We start from the raw sequence: 16,160 nt of genomic DNA, 5'->3' as shown, positions 1-16,160 counted from the left end.
GCTCAGGGGACAGGAGTGTATGGAGGGATGGACACTGGGAAGAGGTAACTATGAGGAGGAAGTGGGAGGGGAGCTGTTGCATTGTGGTAAAATGTGGTCAATGACATGAGACAAAGTATATGTGAACTGCTGTATGGAAAGTGAATTTGCTCTGTAAATCTTCACCCAAATCACAATAAAAATAAATCAATAAATAAAAAAGCTTATGAGCAGGACATCCAGTAAGATGGAGGAATAGACAAGAAACACAGACATTCTTCAACAAAATAAAGAAAAACTTATTGACAGAGATACAGAAGATAATCCTGGGGCCTTGAGCTTTGAAAGGAACTATATAGAAGTGGATTAGGCACCAACTAGTGGAAAGACCTGAACGAAAACAGTGAGTACAGAGACGGTCAGAGCTGCAGACTGTCAGCTACTCCAATGGGACCAACAGCCTGAATAGATCCAAGTGGTGTTGGGACCTGAGAATTGACCTAAAAAATTTAAGCCCTGGTCACCAAGGGCTACAGGGACGACAGCATTGGTGGCCTATGACTATGAAGGGAAACAACAAGGTGGGAGACAACCTGAGCTGTTGACTTACTGCTGTCCGGAGGGTCCATCCATTTTGATTCTTTACACGCAGTAGGAATTTTGGATATTTAAAGTGACTGATGGCGCAGCCATTTTGAATGTTTATAAGCAGTGGCCATTGTGGATATTTAAAGTGACTGAGGGCACAGCCATTTTGAAACCTTACAAGTGGCAACCATTTTGGATTTTTCAGTGATAGCATCCAGAGACCTAAGATTTTAAAGTGATAGCATTCCAGGGACCTAAGAATAGACTCTGCTTGCCAAGGGTGGCAGGTACATATAAAAGGCTGACAAAAGGAAAGGAGACATGTGGTGAGTGTGTAAGTGCTGTCCGCTAGCAAATAGAGGAGCATAGCACAGTACCCTGCTTGCATAGATAACATACAAACAAAACAAAGAAAATGAATATCGTGGGCAAGTCACTCCAACATACAATTACCAATTAAATATAAACACAAAAATATCACAATGCCTCAGAGACAACAGAGCATCACAGTCCACACAAAGAACCAAGATAAAGCAGGAGAAACAAGGGCCAGGATACAGACCCAAAACACATCCCTGAGGAATACACAGCATTGGAACTCCCTGATAAGGAATTCAAAAAAATTATATTTAGGTATCTTCAACGAATTGAGAGGCAGATCAGAGAAAACCTTAGTACAATTTCAAAAGACAATACAAGAACAAAATGACAAAATAAATGAAAAATTAGAAATGATACAAAATCTACACACAGAAATCCAGAAGATTAGTACTAAATTTTCAGAAATAGATAAGACATTGAATGGGCAAAGGAACAGAATTGAATCAATGAAAGACAGAATTAGGGAGATTGAAGGCAAATACCTGAACACTTCTTTGGAAAGTGATCAATCAGAAAACAAAATGAAGGAAGCCTAAGGTTCATGTGGGATACCATCAAAAGGAATAACCTATGTGTAATCATAATTCCAGAACAAGAAGACACAAATAAAACCACAGAGAAAATTGTTAAAGATTTGTTGGAAAAGAATTTTCCTGGTATGATGAAAGATGAAAATATATCCATTAAGGAAGTCCAACAAACCCCAAACAGGACAGACCCCAAAAGAAAATCACCCAGACATATCATCATCAAACTTACCAAAATGAAAGACAAAGAAAGAATCATGAGACCAGTATGAGAAAAACAAAAAGTTATCTACAAGGGGCAACCAATAAGACTAAGCTCAGATTTCTCAACAGAAACCATGCAGGTGAGAAGACAATGGGATGTTACATATAAAACACTGAAGGAGAAAAATTTTCAACCAAGAGTTATATACCCAGCAAAATTTTCCCTCAAATATGATGGTGAAATTATGATCTTTCCAGATAAACAGAAATTAAGGGAATTTGTTAAAATCAGACCAACCTTACAAGAGATGCTAAAGGGAGTCCTTTGGACAGAGAAGCAACAACAGCCAACAACAATTGACCATTAACACACATGATGATATAACCCAGAAACCAACCCAGCTATGGAAGTATTCAAAGTAAATAAGCCAACGAGATTGTAAACAGGGAACCAGAGACATCAATTGAAAAATGAGGACAACTAAAAACCAAAAAGAGGGAAAAAACTGTATCATTACAGAACTTCTAAATGGTAGGGAAGTCAAGAAAACTACAAGATAGAATGGATTGTTATAAACTTGGGAAGAAAACTATAAATCACAGGGTAACCTCAAAGAAAAATGATAAACCTTCGTATCAAAAAAGAGGACCAGGATAAATATTCAGCAAATACTAAAATAATAGCAATGAAGGAAGTGATAACATGATTCATAAACAAATGAGCTAAGCACAGAAAATTATATGGAATAAAGAAATCGACACCACAACAAAGCACATAACAAAAATGACAGCCACAAATTCATATTTGCCAATAATTACATATCTGGTAAGGGACTTATCTCTAAGATTTATAGCGGAAGAGTGGATGACCAAACTTTGCTACGCACACATAACGGAATGCTATACAGTACTAAAGAATAATGTACAGTCTGCAAAACATCGCATAATATGGATGAACTTGAAGGACATTATGCTGAGTGAAATAAGTCAATCACAGAAGGACAAATATAGTATTAGTTCATTGTTGTGGAGGGCTTAGGAAAGGTTTATATATGGAGGGAAACTTTCTTGGTTGCCAGGGGTAGGAGGGGAGGGAAGGGAACACTGCAAAAAAAAAAAAAAAAAAGCATTGACCCCCATATCACTTTAGTTTTGTGTATTTCACTGTACATAAATTATATTTCAATAAAATGCATTAAAAAGAAAGAAAGAAAAACCTCATGAGCAGCTATCTAAGGTGCAACTGTCTCTCCTCCTCAGCAGCAAAGAAGAATGAAGAAAATCAAAGACTCATGGACACAAATTAGACCAAGGGACTAGTGAACTATTTGAACTTCAGCCTCCACTATCTTGAAACCAGAAGAACTAGATGGCTCCCAGCTACTACTGCTGAATGCTCTGAAAGGGATCACAATTAGAGGTACAGGATAGAGTGGGAGAAAAATGTGGAACAAAATCAAAATAATAAAAGAAAGATCAGGCTTAACGGTCTGCTAGAGATTAAGACTGTAGTCCTTAGACACCATTTAGGCCTGGAACTAAATTCTCCCCTGTGGCTCAACTTTCAGCCAAACAATAGACAGGTTTATGGGGTGAACAATAACACCAGGAAGGTATGCACTTCTTAGAACAATCAACCATACGAGATCAAAAGGGCAGCATTTGCTCAAGAATTAATGGTAAAAATGCAGAAATCGGGAAGAGTGTTTTTACATTGTGGGGATTGCAATGAATGTTACAAAACAACATGCGCATGAATCATTGAATGAAAAACCATTTGCTCTGCAAACTTCCACTCAAATCACAATTAAAAAATCCATTTCTTCTCCTCACTTTATTATTAGAGTCAACAGCAAAGTAAATCCCTCAGTGTATCCTTGCATCAATGTATTTTGCATTTTATCTTCCGTTCTCAGATCCAGGAGAAGTTGAGGGAAATGGTGTGGAAGACAATTTAGCTTCAATCACAAATGAATAGTACTCTGTAGCTTCCTCCTTTCTGTTTGCTCTTCTGGTGTATACCACAACCAAAACAAACTAACTACCATAGAGTCTATTCCAACTCATAGCAACGCCCATTAGTTTCCAAGGCTGTAAATCTGAATAGAAGCAGACTGCCTCATCTTTCCTCTGTGGAGCAGCTGGTGGCTTTCAACTACAGACTTTTTTGTTTACTGTCAAATGCCTTAACCGCTACATCACCAGAGCTCTTTCTCCTGGTACATAGGGTGGGAATTACCATGAAATCAGATGAAATTATGTACTTCCTTAAAAAAAGTACTTGATAAAAAATTTTCACTCATTCAATTATATAAAAAGCTTATATTGTTGCTAGTTGCTGTTGAGTTAGCTGGACTCATTGTGACCTTAAGTATAAGAGAATGAAACTTTGTCTGCCCCTGTGCCGTCTTTATGACTGTTGGTATGTTCCATTACATTGTTGCAGCTTTTGAATCAATCCCTTGCATTGAAGGTTTCCCTCATGTTTGCTAGCCAAACATGGTATCTTTTACTAGTAACTGGTCTTTCCTGATTTTGAACACTTACAGTCTTTTATATCAGCAACTAATGTCTATGCAATGAATTCAAGGGAATTTGGGGCTGATTAAGGAAAAAGATATGATGAGAAATAGCAGTATTGCACAACAAGCTATCTATTGGGGCTGATACACTGGCAGCCACATGCAGGGGGCGGTTCCCCACAGCTGGAGGTCCTCCAGAGGCATGATCCACAGGGACCCACAAAAGGTGACCAAAAACCAGACCATACCCATGGCCATCAGCTCAATTCCAGCTCATAGTGACCTTATAGGACAGAGTACAACTGCTCCACAGGGTTTCTAAGGCTATCAATCTTTATGAAAGCAGATTGCCCCCATCTTTATCCCACAGGGTGGCTGGGAGTTTCTAACCACTGACTTTTTCTTTAGCTGCCCAATGCCTTAACCACATTGCCACCAAAGCTTCTACCAAAGAGAAAGAGGCATGAAAAACACCAGGGAAGAGGAGATGGGAGAGGGTTGATGATGTCCTCTGGGTCAGTCAGCTCCAAAGAACTGATACAACCAGGGCTCCTTATAACTACAAGGTTTATCTTATCCAGAGCTAGCAAATATTAGGCAACGTTTCACAGGGTATGCAATGCAGACAAGCTCTATCTAGCTAAAATCTGTTTGTTTCAGTTATTTTTAAAACAGTTGGATTTGTATAATTTGAATTTGTGCCAGCAGGCTTTTTTGAACCAACAGGCCTCAATTGTTATGAAGATATAAACAACTTTGGGCCAATACACACAGACATTTTTGAATCATTTATCTTATACTTACCTATTAAAAAGAACATTTTGGGATGCTTCCCTGGCTTTTTTTTTTTTTTTTTTTCAGAATTCTGAAAAAAATAATTCTAAAAAGCTGTTCCAGTGCATTCCCCATTGAAACAGTACTGCTCACATGTATGCAATTCATCTATGTATATCTATTTAATGGAAGGTATTGTGGTCACTGTTCTGAGGTTTTCAAGTGTGTAATATATATATTTATACATGTACATGAAGAAAAAAATCTGTACATATATATCATTCTCTCCTGTTAGCCTCTAATCCTCTTAGGACAAGTCCCATGTCTATTTTATCTTTGTGTCTTTGTATATTTGTCTGGTTTTAGCACTGGGCCGTAGTCTTAGGAAGTACTAAATAGAAATTTGTTTAATGATGTATGGTCTGCTGGACATAGTTAAAGATGATCTCAGAAGTAGTGGGTTTGGACAAGTTTTGTGAAAACATATTCCCCCTTTAAATATATAAACTTTGTTTTCTTCCAGAGCACATATCCAAACATCAAATACAAACTCTACCAGCTTTATTTTTTCTATTAACAAGTAGACTCTCTCTTCAAGTCGAGACTAACATACGACTTCATAATGTTCTCTGTCTATGATGTCGTCATAAGCACTTAGCCTCAGCTCATTCAGCTTATATAGTTCTGGCTGTGAACATCATCTGAGGTGACAATATCACTCAGCCATGTCACGTCATCACTTTCCATTCCCTCCAGTCAGTGGAGTCTCATTTTAGCAGTGGGGGTCATGTGGCATTGCATGTCTATCATGTCCCTTGTAGAGATACTATTACTGTTTTGTCCCTACTGTCCAGTGACCCGACTCCAACACCACGTGTCATGTGTTGTGCATGTGATTTAGCCTAAGAAGGTCTGAGTGTAGGGCTTTTCCTGCAGCAAATGTTTGAAAGCAAAAATGTGAACAAAGCAGTTCCCCAGTGTTTAGTGACAAATTTTACCACAATATCCATATAACTATAACCCATGTTATATTTTCCCTAGAGGAAGTGATAATGGTATAAAAATTTCCCTTTTACTTATCAAGAACTTCAACTACCCTGCAAATCTTCCTTCAATTTCACCCACACTGCTGTTCATTTCACGGAGGCAGAGATTTTAGTAACCTGTCTTTGTATATAGGAATATCTCTTTAGGTCACTCATTTTCATTTTATTGCTATTCAAAGAAGGCAATCAAGGAAACAAAATACTTTGTAAAAGCTACATGAACTTTATGAAATTTTCTTTTTTAATAATCCTTGGGATCATTAAAAAAAAAAAAAAAAAAAAGGAAAAAACACCCATAGATCCTAACTGCTTTATTTTATTTTATTTTATTTTTGGCCCTGTGGAGCTCTAGGTCCTGAATCTCTTCTAACATGAACACCAAGCTAGAAAGGCAGGAGAGCTCAGGGCAGGGGTCCATCCAGCGCAGCTGCTACATAGCTTTGTGAGCTTACATTTGCCAGTTCTTCCTTTCTTCAGTTGCCAGGCTCCTGGAGTGTTAGAATAGTAAACAGTTGTTTCTCAGAAACAGAGATAGGGTTATCCACAACCTCACATGCTAAATTTAAATTTAATAAAGCTCTTTCCTAACAACCCAGATCAGTGATTTTCATCCAGGGTTGGGGGAGGAGAGATTAGTCTCCAGGGAGGTGGGAAATGGAATTAGCATGTCTACTTTTAAAAGTCTTCTTAGGTGGTCCTATATCCCACCTCCTAACCCAACATGTCATCAGAGAATCTCTAACATTGATCTTTGGTGCCTGATGGAGGGGCCTCTCTTCCTTTTTCTGCAATTTGCCACAATGTTCTTGACATTTTAAAAGGAAGCTCTGAAGCACATATGGAGATATTCTAACTTTTTGGCCACCCTCTCCAATGTTGTCCTCCTCATAGAATAAAGGAGTAGCTTAAGAGACTGAATAGTATAAAGAGAACGAGGTGGGTGGAATTAAATGTTGACAATAGCTGACTGCGTGTCTTAGGTTTGATCCTTGAAGCTACCAAAGACTTAGAGCGTGAACTTGGACGTGCCTAAGGCATTTGACTGCTAACCAGAAGGCTGGCGGTTCAAACCCACCAGCCACTCCTCAGAAGGAAGGAAATAGATTGTTCCTTCCATTGTCCTATTCTTACGCTATGAGCTTGGAAAGAAATCTTACTTCTTGCAGAAATTCTAGAAAAAGGGTGAAATACAGAATATCATTTGTTTGAGCAATGACTGAAAAGGTTCTGTGGCCTTTGAAATCCTAATTGGCATAAGAGAAACAAGAGCAAGCCTGTGTTTTCAAGACTTCTAGTAGTTTTCTGTTTGGAAGCCATGAGGAATCAGACATAATTGTGGGAAAGATTGTTTCTCAGTTCTGAGACTGACATGAACTGGCCATTTAGGTATGCAACTGAAAAGTGGAGCCCAAAATTGTAAATGAGAACTGTGGCAAACACTGTAAGATGGCTAACCCAGGACTTTGCAACAAATAAATGTGCCACTCCAAGTTAGAACACTAGTCTGTCTGCTTCTAGTTTCTTCCTGCTATGGTGCTCCTTGATGAGTCTTCCTAAAATGTGATATTGCACACATCTTTCCCTTGGCCCACATTTTTCAGAAGTTTACATTCAATAATTTCAGCCTAACAGTCAAGACTCTTCATAACCCCTACCTAAACTTGGGCTTTAATATTATCTTCTATTATTGATATGAATTGTGTTATAGACAAACTCAATTAGATTTTGTTCCCAACATTCTAGTTTGCTCCCAGTATTCCTAGGACAACCTTGCTCTTCTTCAGGTTGGTTGCTGTTATGGAGGGCACTGGACCCTGAATTGTGGAACCTGGCTTTTGTTCTCCATTCTACTATCCATTAGCAGTGATGTTGGCTGGTGAATCCATTAGTCTCTGGTGCTTCATCTGTGAGATAGAGATAACTACATCTGCCTGGCTGACTTCTCTAGATTGTTGTGAGCAGCAAATGAAGTATGTCTCAAGATGTTTAGAGAAATGTCAATAATACAACTGTAAGATTTAATAACTAATAAAAGAGCAATACAGGTTAGACTGTATTTTTTTTTTAATTATTTTTCCTTAGGTACATTCCCTTTTGTCTAACATACCTGATCATTCAGCTTGTCTATCCATCTATTTACCCATAGATTAATGTTTGTTATCACTGATAATGCAGTATTGTGTATGTAAAAGGATAACTTTCTTAGCCTTATAAATCACTTTCTTATTGTCAATGCACTCCACTGAGTATGTTGTGTTTTTTTTTTATGTGCCATCGAGTCACACATGACTCATAGTGACCCCTCCTGGGTTTCCGAGGCTCTATCACTATAGAAGTAGATTGCCCCATCTTCCTTCTGAGGAGTAGCTGGTGAGTGTGAACTGCCAGCCTTCTGGTTAGCAGTCAAGTCTCCGATGAAATTTTTGCTTTGTATGGGAGAAACCACACTTTAGTGTCTTTGTATCCCCAACTGTTGTTCGCCACATAATTATTAATAGTCTCTTCTCCCTTTCATTTACAGATGTGTCTCAATTTGGGCAATAAATTATCTGATCACCTTAGTAATAAATGACTACAGATGGTGATGAGGATAAAGAAGCTTCCTTTGAATATTTTGATCAAAGATCATAGAAGAATCTCTATGAAAAGGAGGAAAATGCATAAAAGAATTTCAAATGCTCATGGACTCTTAGACTTTCTGGAACCATGGAGGATGGATGAAAACCTGAAACTCTTGCCCTGAGATACTCTTTAAACCTTAAACCAAAAATATTACCTGAAGTCATCTTAAAATTAAACAATAATTTAGCTTAACTAGCAAAAAAGGTCTGCCTTGAGTTTTGTGATCTCTTAAGAACTATCTATACGGGATCAAATTGGCAACAGCAACTTGAAAGATTAGATAGGAAGTTTAACGGACAGGGACTTTATATTAATGAGGAAGGAAGAACTCAGAAAAGGAGGGTGAGAATGATTGTACAACTTGAAGAATGCAATCAGTGTCACTATATGCAGAAACAGTTGAATTGGTGTATTCTTTGCTGTGTATATTCTCAACAACAACAAAATAAATAAAATTTAGGAAATAAATAAAAAAGCATCCTTCATGGTACATTTTATCCAATTTCTTTCCTTTTTTTTTTTTTTTTTCCCTTATTCTGCCTTCTTTTGTCAATTTTACAGCTGAATTTTTGATGTTTGTTTCTGGAAACAAAACAAAACCATTCATGAGCAGTTCTTTCACATGGAATTATAGGATTATAATTTCATTTCAAGTCCAGCTGTATTTTAGAGATGAGATAATCTTCTCCAAAAAGCTGTATGCATAATATTGCTCTTCTCCATTTGGCTTAGGTGACAGAGATAGGAACAGCGGCTGATTGGCACAGAAATGACACTGAACAGACTTGGTATTCTTGAAGTAGCCTGAGCTAACCCTTTGGATTTGAATATAAGAGCAATATAATATCAGCAGGTGACACAATTAGATAGCAATTCCATTCCGATACCTTAGAGCATGTTTATAAGTTGCATAAAGAGGGCATGCTTTCAGATATCAATTATCATGAACGAAAAACAGGTTAAGAAATTAAATTTTATTTATTCCCTAAAACTCATTGTCAGTGAATTAATTCTGGTCCACAGTGATCCCGTGTGTTACAGAGTAGACCTACTCCATGCGAATTTCTTTTATTTTTGTCTTGAGATTACAGAAAATATGTTAAATCATTTTTAAACTGTTTAAAAAATTTTTATTGTGATTTGGGTGAAAGTTTACTGAGCAAATTGATTTTCCATTCAACAATTCATACACATTTTGATCTGTGCATTGATTTCAATCTTCACAATGTAACAGCAGCACTCTTCCCACTTTCTCTCTCCATTTACCATTTTCTTTCAGCCTTCTTTCCTGTCCTTTCCTGCCTTCTGAGCTTTTTCCCCAGGAAAATGCTACTCTTTTGCTCTTGTATGATTGGTTTTTCTCAGGAGTGTATACTTCCTTGGTGTTACTGTTAACTTTATAGGCCTGTCTATTGTTTGGCTGAAAGTTGAGACTTGGGGGATAAATTTGACTCCAGGCGTGAAGGGTAATTAAACGCCATAGTCTTGAGGGTTCCACCAGTCTCTATCAGACCAATACGCCTGGTCTTGGTCCTTTTTTTTTTATGATTTTGAATTGTGTTCTACATTTTTCTCCCACTTTATCTAGGAACTCCTCTTATCATCCCTTTCAGAGCAGTCGGCAGTGACATTCAGGTGCCATCTAGTTCTTCTGGTCTCAGGGTCATGAAGGCTGGAGTTCACAAGGTCAATTAATCCTTTCAACTAATCATTTCCATGCACCTTTGATTTTTGTCACTATTCTTTGCTCCAAATAGAGCAAGACCAATAGTTGTACCTTACATGGCTGCTTACAAGATTTTAAGACCCCAGTCACTAGTCACCAAAGTAGGACGTAGCATATTGTATTTGTGGACCCACAGGATTTTCTTAGCTACAATCTTTATGGAAACAGATCACCAGGTCTTTCTTTCAAGGTATCACTGGGTGGGTTCCAGCCACTGATTTTTAGGTTAGTAATCAACCACAGACTATTTGTGCCTGCTAGTGACTTATGTAGTCCCCAAACAGTCCATTAAGATGTGCTCCAAAAAATTAATGTGATGTTAGGATTTAGATATTACTTTCAATTTTTTTTTAAATGGCAGATATTGCCTTGATCTGAATTTAGCATGATCATTTTGACAATAGGCACAATTTGTGAGAATGCTCCTTGTTAAAGTGATGCAAACTATTTCTTTGCCTGTGTACAGATGTGTGCCTTTGAGTAGGGCACCTGTTTCAGCATGAGCACACTTAATATAAAAAATCCAGTAAGTTCTGACTGTGAAAACAAAGGTATTATTGGACAAGTTCAGAATTGACACCACCTATCTCCTCTTCTGGAGTACACATAATGCTGTGTTAGTGATCAATATTCTTGAAAGTTTCAGAGTTGACAGATGTGTTCAATTATCCCTGTTCTGTAGAATAAATGTCAACACTTTGGTAGAACCAAAGTAATGTGTTGATTTAGATGATAAATCTTACCCCAGATGCAGGCATACAAATACATATTTTTTATCCTCTATCACTTGGTTTGATTGAATTTTGGTTCTGGTTTCTATTTTTGGTCAACTTCTTCTAGAAAGGGTCTTATATTCCCCACAAATATCATGTAGGAATGATTCCTAAAGTGATTCTCAATCTTCTGTCTGTTGCCCCACAATTTGAACTGCTATATGCAAAGAATAGTGACTGTGCCTTAGTTTTGAGAAAATGATCATTTAATGGATAGGACTTCCCCAAATCTAACTTGCTTCTTCTCACAATTTTTTAAACTTTTAGTTGACCAAAGACAAAATGAATAAAGATTTATCAAATAAATATAAGCAAATATAAATACAAACAAAAAAATATAAATATAAACAAATCTTTGATAGGTTTTTATTTGTTTGCTTTTTATGTTCATATGTATAGTTGGGCTTTTATATTATATCCATTTAATAGAGCTATACTTATATTTAAACTCATTGTGTGGAGTTGGTTCTGATTCACAGCGACCCTTCTTTGGGTTTCTGAGGCAGTATCTCTATGGTAGTGGATTGCCTAGTTTTCCTTCCAAGGAATGGCTGGTGAGTTTGAACCACCAGCCTTCTAGGTAGCAGTCAAATGCCTTAGACACTACACCACCACTCTTCAGATAGAAGATTTGGCAATCTAATTCTGTGGAGATACCGCCTCAGAAACCCAAAGAAGGGTCGTTGTGAGTCGACTGGACTCCATGACAGTGAGTTTGTTTTTTGGATATTTCTATTTAGTAGTGCCCAAGGTATTTGACTGCTATCCAGAAGGCTGGTGGTTCAAACCTATCAGCCACTCCTTAGAAGGAAGATGGGGCAATCTACTTCTGTAGTGATACTACCTCTGAAACCCAAGGAGGGGTCGCTATGAGTCAAATCCACTCTATGACAGTGAGGTTTTTTTTTTTTTTTTTTTTTTCTATTTAGTAAAACTTGCCTAGGCATTGGTGATGAAATTGAGTATCTCCGTAGCTATCAGAGCCTAGCATAGTGTGGTTACTCACTAAGTGTACGTTGAATGTCTGATTAATGGAAGAATATGTGGTGGTCTTTTCAGAGAGCATGGCATTCTGCAAAACAGCCTCACTTCCTGAAGATGCTGGATAATCAATGGCCAACCAAAAGCAAAGCACGATTCTAGGCTTCCTAGGAGATACAAAGAAACATAGTTGGTTTCTACCTTTGGAACTGGTAACTTTGGCAAAATTTTATTGGTAACCTATGGCAAGAACACAGATTTCTATACTACCATCTAGCATAAGATAAATCTCATAAAAGACGGATGAATAGTTACAGCTGATCTCAGATGATCAGTACAGACTTCACTGTCGTACTGGTATCTAACCTGGGCCCTATAGGACAAATAATATGTTGTTGCATGCAAGCAAGATGTGTAGAATGAATTTGGGGAGCAAAAGCAAAAAGTGGAAAAGCCCCAAAGCAGATTCAACAAAACTTAAGTTCTGTTTGTTTGGTGTATGTGAGTTAAAGTGAACTCGGGCTCTTTGGCATGGAAAGTCAAATGCCATAACCACTTCATCACCAGAGTGGACACCATTCAGGTTCATCACAAATTTACAATGACAATTTTATAGCTTATGGCTGCAAAATGTTGAGTTAGGTGATCTTTTTTTCTATCTTACGTAGTCTATCTGTGTGCAAACAATGGGCTGTGACACGTGATCCTTTGGAGGAAAAGAAAATTAAATTTCTTGGCATTTTTTAGAATAGTTTCTCAAAGTTGGATGAAAGATAAATAGTTCCTTTCCACTTCAGACTGTTAATATTTCATCATCATGGCAATTGTTCCTAAAACTGGTACCTTAAACATCAGCCTAGTCACCCCATTCTTAGTGAACATGTTCCCACGTCCCCTTTGGGTCCACTTTGGGATCAAGAATCTTTCTCAGGCCATTGTCCCTGAGGAAAGGTGAGGACAATATCAAATTTGAAATACTTTGAGTGGACAAAACGATTTGAGCAATGCATATATTTAAGAATGCTGTGCAATACAAGATCAAAAAGGCAGCATTTGCCCAAAAACAAAACTCAGAAAGTAGGTAGGGGCATAAAAGAAGAATAAATGCAAACAGGGAACCCAGAGAAGAAATGGGAAGAGTGGTGTTACATTGAGGGGATTGCAGCTAATGCCACAAAACAAAATCTGTATAAATTGTGGAATGGAAAACTACTTTGCTCTGTAAACTTTCACCCAAACCACAATTTGGAAAAAAAAAGAAAAAAGTATTGTTCTGTGTGATAGTGTCCTTGGCAAAACATGGCTCTTGATATCCCACACAACAAACAAATTTCTATCTGAATATGTACCAACCGCTCTTGACAACTATGCAATCACTGTTATGATTGGTGGAGAGCTATATATTCTCAGACTTTTTGACAATGCAGGACAAGAAGATTAAGGCAGATTACGACCCTGAGTTATCCACAGACAGATGTATTTTTAAAATGTTTTTCAGTAGTCTCTCCATCCTCATTTGAAAATGTGAAAGAAAAATGGGTACCTGAGATAACTCACCACTGTCCAAAGACTCCTCCTTGGTTCTTTGGGCCCAAATTGATCTCAGAGATGACCCCTCTACTATTGAGAAACTTACTAAGAACAAACAGAAGCCTATATTCCTGGAGACTGCTGAAAAGCTGGCCTGTGACCTAAGGGCTGTCAAATATGTGGTGTGCTCTGCACTCACATGGAGTGGCCTGAAGAACTTATTTCATGAAGCAATATTGGTTGCTCTGGAGCCTCCAGACCCGAAGAAGAGCTGCAGCCATGTGCTGCCATGAATATCTTCCTGAGCTCCTTTTCCAAAGGTGGTGTTGGCATCATATAAAATGTAATATTTAAGTCAAACTGAAGATAAAAAAAACAAAATTTGTTTTGGCAATGACGACAAATGCTCTGCACCTACCTACATGCACTTATGTGAGACAAAGCCTATAGGTATGGCCTCCTGGCCCTCCCACTCTTTGTTAATTCTGAGTAATTGTATATTGTCTGAAAGGTGATCAGTACAACTTATCGTTTTATTGTTTAAGAAAAAAGTTTTTTTTTTTTTTTTGGTTTTGTTGTTGTTGTTTAAAAGTAAGGCAATCTTGTTGAAGAGTCTGTGATAAACTGATTTGAATTGCTGAAGCTGTTCCCTGGTTCCATTCTGGAGGGCAATCTGGGACATCTTAGTGGGTTTTTTTCATTTTGTTTTGTTTTCCTTTTGTGGGGAATGTATAGGGAATTTATTTTAGTCTTGTTTTTGTTTTTTAATTTGTTAACCAGTGGAAAGAACTTGAGGGAGAAGGATGGTTGATTTTACGTCCTACTTCCTGCATCTAGTTTAGAAAACATATTCTCCATCTGGTGCTCTTCCCACTGAAACTCACTGCCATGGAATCAATTCAGACTCATAGTGACCCTTTAGGACTGAGTAAAACTGCCCCCATAGGGTTTCCAAGGCTGTCAATCTTTACAGAAACAGATTCCCTCACCTTTCTTCCCAAGGAGCAGCTGGTGGGTTTACTACCAGCCTTTCCGTTAGCAGCTAAATGCTTTAACCATTATGCCACCAGAATTCCTTGGTGCTCTTAGGAAGGAACATAGTTGTAAAAAGGGTGTGGCAGCAGCACATTCTGATCTTCTCTAACTTCACAAGGGGGAGAGAGAATCATCATCAGCATCAATGGCTTAAGGTGATGCCTATGAAGTGAAGTCAGACTTGCTGCCACCCTCCAACCTTTTTACCAACTATCTGGCACCAACTATCCCTCTCCCAACACACTTTATTTCTGTGATGGGTTTGATAATTAGTTGTAATGGCCACACAGAACTCCCAGACAATACTCACAATTATGAGGTTTATTAGGAAAATAACAGGTTACAATTCAGGATCAGAAAAGACTCAGGTTACCGTTTTTCAATCAGGACAGCTTCTTCTCATCTGGGCCACAGGCACACTTCTCTCTGACCTTGGCCCCTGCCTTGCTCAGGCAAGTGTTACAAAATTCTTTTACCTCTGCCAATAGTTGCCCAGAGAGGCACCCTACTCTTCCAGAAAGCTTCTCTACCTGAAGGCTCCTGGTGCTCCATGGTTCAGGAAGCCTGATGCTCTGTCTCATGCCGGTCTCTTGGTCTGCTGCTGTTCCTGCTGCCATCTCTTTTCTCTCTTCTCTGGCAAGTGGTACAACTCTCTCTTTCTGTATTTTGGGTCTAGGAGGTCCAAAGAAAGCATCTCAGGTCCAAGGACACACTCTATTCCTGGTGCTTCTTTCTTGATTATAATGATATCCCTCTTTCTTCCTTTGGCATGTCTCATTTTCAGCCTAGAGGAAGGCAAATCTGACCAATCCCTATGTTAGGATTCCATACACCTTATTTCCATGGTCCCATCCCCACAAGGATATTATGTACCTTATTTACATCATTAACAAGATATTCAGCGTTCTTGGTAGGCCACAAGCTTGTCATATTTGAATAGTCATCTGGTGAGAGTCACAGATACCATGGCTAGAAGGGTCATATTAAGTGTTCACTGAACCACAATATTAAATGTCTCATTTAAGAACATATTCCTTTTTGAAAGCTGCCTTTCTCTCCACCTTTATTAGGTCCATTATTTGCTAAAACTCATGAAAATGGGTAGAGCCCATCTTACTCCTCCTCTTTCTAGGATGTATTATATATATGACTGTGACTTTCATGGAAATTTAATTTCCTCCTGCTGAGTTTTTCAGAAGTTAATTTCTAACTTCTTTTCTTGATTAATGAAGAAAAGTATTGCATCTTTTGAAATACACCAAATGAATTGAGTTCATAATTTAGAAAAAAAGGAATTTTCCTCAGTCAGTCTGATAAAATCTTAATTTAGACAATGCCTCTTTATATCTCTCATTTGTTTTATCCCCTTAGCAAACTTGTTTGGGTTGTCTGTTTCTAAAAGTTAAGTACCTGTTACTCCAAAGAAACAAAATAATTGGATTTTGGATTTATATTTTCCTACACTGTTCATC

General features: G+C 38.0%; 1 pseudogene; it reads left to right on the top strand.

The window, feature by feature from the left end:
* Window positions 1-12,940: 12,940 nt before the first annotated feature.
* On the top strand, window positions 12,941-13,946 carry LOC103210311 (annotated as a pseudogene).
* The last annotated feature ends 2,214 nt before the right edge of the window (window positions 13,947-16,160 follow it).

Source organism: Orycteropus afer, unplaced genomic scaffold (assembly GCF_000298275.1).
Source record: "Orycteropus afer afer isolate SDZICR_OR568_19922 unplaced genomic scaffold, OryAfe1.0 scaffold00585, whole genome shotgun sequence".
Lineage (NCBI taxonomy): Eukaryota > Metazoa > Chordata > Mammalia > Tubulidentata > Orycteropodidae > Orycteropus > Orycteropus afer.
Note: the sequence above shows the minus strand (reverse complement) of the source record. Positions and strands in the feature narration are given on the sequence as shown.